Source organism: Aptenodytes forsteri, unplaced genomic scaffold (assembly GCF_000699145.1).
Source record: "Aptenodytes forsteri isolate BGI_AS27 unplaced genomic scaffold, ASM69914v1 Scaffold208, whole genome shotgun sequence".
Lineage (NCBI taxonomy): Eukaryota > Metazoa > Chordata > Aves > Sphenisciformes > Spheniscidae > Aptenodytes > Aptenodytes forsteri.
In genome coordinates, this window is record NW_008794963.1 from 4,170,877 (window position 1) to 4,180,832 (window position 9,956).

Consider the following 9,956-nt stretch of genomic DNA (forward strand, 5'->3'; position numbering starts at 1 on the left):
TCCCCCCTCCCGGGAGACCCTCGTCCCCCCGCGGGAGCTCCCCCTTCTCTCTCCTTCCCTCGCCACCCTTGTAAGCCCCCAGCCGCCCCCCGCCTCGGCGGCCCGGCGTGCACACCCCACGGGCTGCATGCTCAGCGCCTGCACCCGGTAGGCAGGTAGCAGGGTGGCGGCACCGACACCCGGCCTCCCCTCCCTTGTCACCCTTGCGAGCCCCTCACTAGTGCCTCTGGTCCCCTCCGGGAAGGCCTGGTGCCAGCGCTGAGGCATTTTCCCTGATGCATTGCAAGGTGGCTTGGATGTGCAACTCCTCCTCTGCCGCCCCACTGCTCTTGTCACTCCCAGCATCCTCCCTGCAGTGTCTTGGGTAGTTTGGGGCCCCAAAAGTTGTTCTTTTCCAGGCTAGGGACACCCATCCTGCCCTAATCCTCTCTCCAACTAAGGACCAGGTTAGAATGGCAGGGAGAAATCCACCCCTCCCCAGCTCAGGGAGCCCTGCCTGGCGGGGGGAGTGATCCCCCTGCATCTGGCTCAGCGGGGAGGACTCCATTCCTGGGCCCCACCTGGGAGGGTGCCAGGGCTCCGGGATGGTCTGTCCACAGTCCCACCAGGCCTATGGGGAGCAGATGCTGACAGGGCTTGGGTGGCTGCAGTGTCCCCAACCCTGACCCTCGTTGGTCCTGCAGCAGAGAACCACACTGCCTGGACCCTGTTAATGAGTAGTGAGTCAAAACCAGCAGCGCCTGGGTTGCAGCCGGGCCATCGGTGCAGAAAGGGCTGCATTACTGCCTGCGACTGCTTGTTATCGCTGTCTGCTGCCTCCACAGAGGGCCACTGTACCCACCCTGGGGCCAGGGGCAGGGACCCCCGAGCCAGCCCCACTCTGCCCCAGGCCGAGGCAGCCAGGTGAGTTTCCACTGATGTGGCACACATGAGTCTCAAGCTCGGTCAAAATTTCTTAGGCAGTCAAGGCCTACCTCTCCATCTGCTCCTGTCCAGCAAGATAGGGAGGGAATACAAAGTTTCTGCAGCCAGAAATACTGGTCTGCTGGCTGAAGAACAGCCTCTCTAGTCAAAGTTTATTTAAGGGCCATCTACTCTCCTCCTCTTCACCCCCTGTGACTTGCACCCTTTCCCTCACTGGGGTGCTGCACGCCTGGGACTGCCTTCCTCCTGTGCTGGCAGCCCCTGTGCTCTCTCCCCAGCACATTGCTCCTCTCCAAACCTCTCTCCGTGGGCATCTCTCACTCCCTCTCCGTAGGCATCTTCCCAATATCTGATTTCTTCCTGTCTGATTTTTCTATTCCCAGTGCATTCCCATTCTCCCGGTAGGTTATTTCCTCTAAGTTTCTCTATCCTTATTGTTCTCCGAGTTCCTGTCCCCAGGCCCTTTTGCGTACCCGAGTAAGCACAGCGAGGCTGGGATAACTCCGTTCGAGTAAACACCTCTGTCAGGATACATATGGGCTTAGTCCGCTCTTCCTAGGCCAAGTTCTATGTGCAGTTTGTTTGGCAAGAACTTAATCAGATGAACGATATCAAAGGACTAAATTAAAATGATTGCATATAGCTAAGGTTTTATTTAATTGTTTGGGGTTGCTTGTTTAATAATCTTCCCCTGAGCAGACACAGACTGTAAATTTATCTTCTGAGGATTTCAAAAGTTCAGCGGCCAGAACAAAGCCCAAATTGCTGAAGAGGGGCAGTGACAAGTATCTCTAACAGTTGGTCCCTGGACTGGTTTTTAAATTTAAACCAGTAGCTATCATCTTAAAATGTCAGAGGACGATTTAGTATTTGTCCTTAACATCAATACACTTACCTATGGCACTGACACGCTCCATTCGCTTTTTGGACATGATCCATTCGGGATCATCTCTCCCTGGGAAATTTCAGAAGCAGCTATAAAGAACATGCTAAAATACACATACGGTTTGGTTGTATTAGACCTGTCGGGAACAGAAACAGGTTCTGTAAAGCTATCTCTGGGGCAGGGCTAGGGTTTTTATAGCCATAAAGTGCCATCCTGACGTTGACAGTGCAAACACTAAATATACTAATATCCCTGTGACTGCCATTTGTGTCTGTGTGAAGTATCCTCCTTCCCTCTGAAGCTCAGTCCCAGCACACAGCACGCAGCTCCGCACTTCCGCAGTTTCCTGGAGCTTCCCAAACCACCTGCCTCCCACTTCCCTGTGTTCCTTTCTCTCCCTTTGCCCCATTTTCTTTCTGCACTGCCTGCGCTGGCGCCATTCGTTCTTCACCTTGTGCTGTGCAGCTGCAGTGGGGTAGCAGGGAGAAGGACTAGCTGTGCTACATACCAGGGAGAAAAACCAGCAGATAATAAGATATACTCTGGCCATAATCTCCATTTTTGGGGGGCAAATCGGATTAAAAAATCAAAGTCCTTTAGGTTGCATCTGAAAACTGAGCTTTTTGTACATTAGTTGCTGAAATGGATGCTGTCCACAGCCGATGGTGGAGCGGCTCAGCCCAGCTATGTCTGCGTAACACTTTTCTGTGAGGTCATCTATTACATAGCAACAGCACGCCATGCTATTCCAGACCAGCATGCCAGATGCCAGCACAGCTTTGCTGGCAAAGCCCAATTTTGTACCAGTCCCACCTCAGGAGCAGGCACAACCCAGATCTAAATGGGAAACAGCCCAACAGCAACCCAGGAATGCGGCATGGCCGTGTCTGGCTGGGTCTAAGGGTTGGTGCTGAGGGTCCCACTATTTGAATAAATCCAAGCCATTTGAGTAAAACATGTGAAAATCCATTATTTATTGAACTCCACCACCACCACCCCTTTCCTCTTTCCTCTTCCTTTCTTCTCACTGCTCTACTTCTGGATGTTTGCTTCAGGAGCTGCTTCTCTCACCCTGGCCTCATCCTGTACTACACCCTGCCTCCTGCCTAGTCGCTCCTCCATCCCCTTCCCTACTTTTTTCCTCCTGTTTCTTTTTTGCCTTCCCATGTCTCACCCTGTGTTTCAACCTCTCTTTTCCTAAGCAAATTCCCTCACTCAGGCTTTTTGGTTCCCTCTTTTTAAACCATCCCAGCTTCCACTTGTTGCCTTGATCTGTCCTGCAGCCACCAGCCCATACAAGCTGCCCTCTCTTCACTAACCTAGACCTTGTTTGCCCTGCCTGGTACTTCTCACACACTTGCCCTCTCCACTAATCGATGCCACGTCCACATGGCACTCAGGAGGCGTCAGTGCAGGTGCCCTCAGACCATTTTAAGCACGCTGGGTCTGGCACAGAGCCAACAGCGTGGTCCCAGGAGGACCAGGATCGGCAGTGCAGATGGCCAGCGGCAGCCCCGGCTGCTCGGGGTGGGAGCACTGCTGGCAGCAGCGCTGCAGTCCCCAGACTTCGTGGCCCTCGGTGGAGGTCAAGAGGAGCCAACAGTTTGAGGTGAATGAAAAAAGCAGTGTACTGGCCCCAAAATTTCAAGATGGAGTTTGCAGTTAGTCAGCTAAGCTGCACTGGTACCTCGGAGCCTCTGATCGCTCCATGCTCCTAATATGGTAACTGCAGATAGTCCTTTATGTGTGGAAGAGTGACTTTGTTTACCAAGATACATTACACAAGGATTTAGGTATATGTTGCTTTTATATTAATATTGTACCGTGTTTCCAGCGTATCTTTCCCTCCTCACAGCATCTCCTTTCCTCCCTAATTACAGAAGCTTTCATTAGTTCTTTTTTCTACTTACAATGGTGTAACTATGGCAAAAATAGGTTAGCTACTAGCCAAAATGTTATTTTTGTTGAAGTTATTAGAGAGGAATACTTAGATTTAAAAATGTTTATTTACATTCAAAATAAAGGCATCACATCTGTATAAAACATTCATTTTAATCTCTATTTTAAAAAATCCAGATGCAGATGTTTGTGAAACTTTCTCTAGAAGCTTCTAGTCTATCAAACAAGAGATGCAAAAACATTTATGCTGAGAACACTAAACATCTTTTCTAAATCTGCAGAATTAAGGCAATGCAAAGTGTAGGCTGCTCCCCCTCCTCTGAGAATCCCTTGCAAGCCTGAGCACCCTTTCCCAGGTGTGACTTTCAAATACTGCCCAGCAATTTATGCTAAGCAGAGTGGGACCCCGAAAGCATTTACTCCCCAGCACAGCGGCCTTGCATCTTCATCCCCACATGGCTGAGCTGGAGCCATGCACGGCCACCTTCCCCAGGAAAGCTTCTTCCTCTGTCAGCACCAGGGCAAAACTTTGCAGTGCCAATTGACTTTAAAAACTTATTTAAAAATTTACTGATAGGGAAAACACCGAGCTCAGCCTGAAGCGAGTAATCTATGCAGCAGGGCCCGGCCAGCATGGCTGTACCAGGGGAGGGCAAACAGGTCGCATCCCCAGCTGACACACAGGCAGGGGTACAGACGGGCACACAGGCGGCACGGCCTTGGCGGAGACCCCACGTGCTGTGCTGGGAGATGCGGTGGCCCCAGGGGACGGATAGATGTCTCCTCTCAGACTTGGCTGCTCTGGTTGAAGCGCTCTCTCTGCTGGCTGCAGACTACTGCTAGCCCCAGCAGCCGGGCCTGGTGGCCATCACAAGGCTGGTCTGGATTTTAGGAGCTGGGGGAGTGCTCCCATAAGCCATCCTGCCGATGACTCCATTGAGGTCACAGCAGAAGGGGGTCAAGGAGGTCACTGGGCAGTCCCTGGTCTGCTCGGGAGCGACCAAGCGAATCTCTAGGCCTTTGGGGTCCATCTGCCATCGCCATCCTCCTGGTAGGAGAAGGGGACCAGCAGGACTTTTGCTTCCCTGAAATTCTCGTAGGATCCAGAGAGTGGCTCCATCGCCTCACAGGGCTGAGGGCCGCAGCTGGGAGAAGATTACAAACCCCTGCTCCTTCTGCTTTCCTTCTGTGCAGAAATTCCCCAGACTTCTGGCTTTGCAACGAGCAAACTTCACCTTCCCTGTGCAGATAGGCAGGAAACCTACCGGTGCGGGCGGTGCCGGTGGTGCCTTGCCGTAGGCAGCGCTGTGAGACTCCCACTCCTCTGGCAGCGCCTTGACCTGCGGCTCCCTCGCTGCACACTCGTGAGGGATCTCCTACACGCTAGGGCATTGTGGAGACCCATTCGTTTGTCTGGGGGAAGGAGATTGATTGATTGATTGCTTTTCTTTTTTCAAGCGTAAGAGGAAGTAAAGCCTTTTTTTCTTTTTTTCCTCAGAGATTATTTACGAGGCATTGTCTCTGATATTGCCAGCTGACATCCTTTGGCGTCACTACCACTCAGTGCACTGAAGATGCCTCAAGGTGTGTCAGTCGTGCTTCACGTCAGTGTGCCTTGATGTATCTCTTTGGCTGGGATTGAAAGGTACAGTTTCTAAATCTCCCAGTGACCCATTTTGCATGGATCACTGGTGCGCTAGAATGTAGCTGCTCCTTCCCATCGTGTTAATGCAAGTTTGCCCGCGTTCAAAGCAGCCTGTGCTCCACGTGCCACGCTGAGCACACGGGGAGAGCTTGTGCTTGAGCCTCTGCGTGAAATGGGCACGGCTGCTACAGGCTTGATATCTTCCGCACAAGTTAGTGATTTAGGTGCTTTCGTCGCTATATCATGGTCCTTTTATTTAAACCTTGTAAATTCTTTGGCTTGATAAACACAGGCAGACAGCTGGATTATGTTAATCTGGGGCTCGCAGTTAGCAAGCACAGCGAATTCTTCCAGGTCGCAGAGGCACCCTCTCCTCCCAGGGTCCCATGGGCCCCAGGCTAAGCTGGGTGACAATGCTCAGCACTCAGTGCTCAGCAGGAAAAGGACCAAAGCTCCTGCAAAGGAGCAGCTCAGCACCACCTATGGTCACAGGCTGCCTGCTCCAGTGCCCTTGAAGCCAGTCCTGGGGAAAGCCCTAATTAATACTTCCAGCACAACCCTGCGGCTCCCTGTGCTGTGCCAGCTGCGCGCTGCCCTGACTGCCTGCGTGCTGGGCTGGCAAGGAGGGCGGCGGGTAGGCAAAGCCTCAGGGACCTTTCTAGAAGGCCTCAAGGCCCAGCTGCGATGGCAGACAGGATTTCTGGGCAGCTCCAGTCCCAGGCATGCTCAGGCTGCCTGCGAGGGCAATGCAAATGCGGCACACCTGCCTGCAAGGCGCCCTGGCCTTCAGAGCCCTTTCAAGGCTGCCTGGCTGGGGTACAATGTAAACCCAGCCCTGATTTAGTCCAGGAGCTGGTTCTGCTGGGATGAATCATTTAACCACACAAGCACCCCATGACTCTGCCTCTCATTTCCATGTTGTGGCCTCCTTTTCCCACTCCACAGTGGAAATGACGGCCTGATCCTGTCCTGGAGATGCATGGGCATAGACCGCAACAGAGAAACGCTAGGAAAGCAAGGAAGCCTTCGAGGGGATTTCAGTTACATAGATGACAGAATGAATCTGGGTGAGTGGGTCAGATCTTCCCCGTCTTCTTTTGTCATGCCTCCATTATCCTCTAATTTTCTTTCACGGAAAAGTGGGTCTTGAAATTAATGCTGCATTAAGAGGCATCTGGCAGCTCATACCATCACATGTCATGTTCTTGCCAAGCTACAACCATATCTTTGCCATGATTCATATTTTCAAACTCCTATTAAAAAAATGAAAAACTACCTAACAGTTTTTCAGTAGTTCAGCTGTGGGCAACTCACATGTTTCTGAGTCCCATTTGCCTAGTTAAAACAAAAACAAACTCTAGACACACAAATTTTTTAATGAAAAATTAGACTGCGATGCAGTCGCATGGTCCTGTCCTTTCCTGGGGGCACAACAGGATCAGTTTCCTAAAATCAGACAGTAAATCCAAATAAGCTGGGATTACGGCGCAGGAGCGAGGGCTGTAGGTAGGGACCTCGCTGCCTTCACCCAAGTCTAGCCCTACAGAGGCAGCATTTGTTTGTTTGCTTCAACAGAGTTTTCCAACTGGAAAGTGAGGATGCAGGCAGATGAACAAGTTATTGCGGGGAAAACAGGGAAGTTCAGCATCTCAGCTAGTGCCAAGAAACTGTTCTTATGTATTCTTTAACCCCCTCATAAATGCAAATTCACTTGTCCGCTCTCACAAGGGACGAGATACCTGGCTTTTGCTACAAAGTACCGCCGGGTAAGAGAGTGCATGTGGACACTTGCCACCAAAGAGCAGCCAAACTGTAGGTTGATGCCACCTTGTCCTGCAGTTAGTTGGTTGTCTCCCTAAGCTCTGGGGCACAACAGGTTAATTTCCCTAAAAGCCCCATGGGGGGCGAAGTCCTGATTCAGGTGAGGGAATAGCATGGGACCTTCCCTGCTCACCGGCCTTTGCCCCACAGCCACTTGCAGGCAGCAACCTGGTTTGACCGAAATTCTTCAGGTTTCAGCAACAGGAAATTGCAGATGAGAGAACACGCTGTAAAGTGCACTTACACAGTTTCAGTCGCAAGCTGTGAAAAGTAGCAGCTCCCCGAGCTCTCAACTTTAACACTGCTATTAATACTGTTTTTTTCTAATAGCATTGAGATCAATGGAGGATCAGGGCCTTGTTGTAGTAGACAACCTCCCAATGACGCTCAAGAAACTCCGGTACTACCATGGCACAGTTTGCTGTCTAAGCATCCCAGTAAACCCCCAAGCACATTACAGTGTCCCAGCCACAATAAAGAGGGTTAGGAAGGCGACTTCATTTTAAAACCTAGTTTTCAGGGGTTTCCTCTGCCAGGCGGCAGCAGAGGTGCCCTGAAACACTCCTCACGGCAATGATAGATGCTGTTCAGGGGCCATGAGAGAAGAATTTGGGGTTTTGGCCAGTGCATTATTCCTTCTCCTTGGGGAGCCCCAGGACCGTTCTCATACAACTGTGGGTTGGAGCGCTGGCAGGGAAAAGATCCCTGCCCCAAAATTAGGTGGGCTTTGTAAACTGTCCCCGAGGACTTAACACTCTGGTTTCCACGCTGTGCTCGCCAGTAATTTAGACAGACTCTGGTAGTACAAAGGCTGGTCAAGATGGTTGAATGAACTCCCAGGACTCCCCGCAGCACTGGAGCCTGAAAATATGTTCCCCCCAAAGCAGCCAGGAGAGGGGTGGGTGCATGGCTGGTAGGAGCAAGGCTGGCTGGTTTCTGCCCCGTGGCGAGGCAGGGACACTTTCTGCTCCCCAGGGACAATAGGCCCCATCCGGGGAGCGGACTGGTTTCAATATGGGGCTCTCCATCTTGATCCAGTTTGGATGGGTCAAGACATGTTGAGACATGCCCTTTCAATATGCTGCATTTTATTAAAAACAAAGTAGCTGTGGGCCAGATTGTAAAACTAGGTGGGCCTCATTTGTCTGTCCCTACTGTAAGCCAATGAAACCTTCAACATATCCAAACTCTCACCTTTTTACCCATTTGAATGAAAAAGCATCACTAATAAAAGAAAATGACTCACCTAATGCTAAACCTGAGCTCTGTAGATCAGCTTTGATCAAATTCACTGACATTTGGATAACTGCATTATTATAACTAAAACATCTTTTAAAGTTTTTTTTTTCCAGACGCTCATTCTTTAAACTTTGCTTTGATCACTGTGCATATCCTTTTCAGCAGAAATTTGTCCACAGAGGGTGAATTTTTTTCATTTGTTTTTCATATGGATTCTCTTTCCTTTGTTCATATTTTAAATCAGTGAAGCTACCCTTCGAGCTAACCCTTATAATAAAAATGCAGCTACTGTGTGGCTTTTAACAACTCATTTAACCCATCTGTGTCTCAGTATTCTTGTTAGCAACCCAAGGAAACTAACACTTATTTATGCAATGAGGCTGATCGTGAAGCTTAATTAGATATTTTTTTTGTAGGATAAAGTAAACATTTCAGAAGGGCAGAGCAGGGAAGTGGTAGTCTCTGTTATGGTGGTCTAACACCACCAATTTGTAATATGTTACAACAGTAGTGTTACAAAATGCTGAGTAAAAGAATATTTCTTTCAGAAAGTACTTTTGAATTAGTCCAAGTGCTCCAGTTTCCAAATAAGAGTCACAATCCGAGACGATTAAAATAAATGGAAGCAGGAATGTGTCAGGACAATTACAAATGAAAAGACTGAAATCACTGGAGCTGGAAGGGCAAAAATTCGCCTGTGTATAAATACGTGTCTGTGTATGAAGCTCAGCTTTAAATGCTGAGGAGGGTAAAGTTTGACTTTTTTTTTTTAATGCAAAAAAAATCACACATCTATGATGCAATAAAATTTAGTTTAGCATTAGAAAAATGCATTTATAACTAATTTTCCCCTTTCAAGCAAGCAGGAAGACTATTTAAGTTTTAATTTGCTAATTATTGTTTATTGTAGTTCGACCATCCAGCTGGGGAAGGTAGATGCCGATGGTTCGTTCCCAAAGTGGGTGGCTATCAGGCTCTAGAGTCAAGATAGTACTTATTAGTGTTTTTTTACAGCATGGGCAGAGTTCTTGTTATAGCTTGTAACAGTGGTGGATTAACCACAAATAATCTTCAAAACTTTGAAGTCTAAAGCTGTAGCACCTTTTACTGTATTCTAGAAAAAAGTGAATGTGTTCAAATAACCTTTGCTGGCGAGATTTGTCCCCTGTTTCATACCAAAGTGCGGTCTTTAAGACTCGTATGACTGCCTGCACGGCCATTTTGCAAACACGTATGCATGTCATCTGACAGAATGAGCCCTTAAATTCTGTACGGCTTCTGTCATGAATAAAACTATTTATGAGCATACACATTTGCGAAGATCAGGCCCCGTGAACATTAGCTCCACATCAAGCTTCTTAGGGATGGCTTGTTTTCCCAAAACACTTTAGGCTGAGGATCCCTATTAATATAAATCTGCTTTAAACAGGAGATAGTCATTTTTTAACGCAGACATTCTCTAATATTTTCATGATGTGGCTCATACCTTAATAGATAGCAGTTGCGATACAGATCTAGCCGTGCAGCCCACAGTTGCATAAC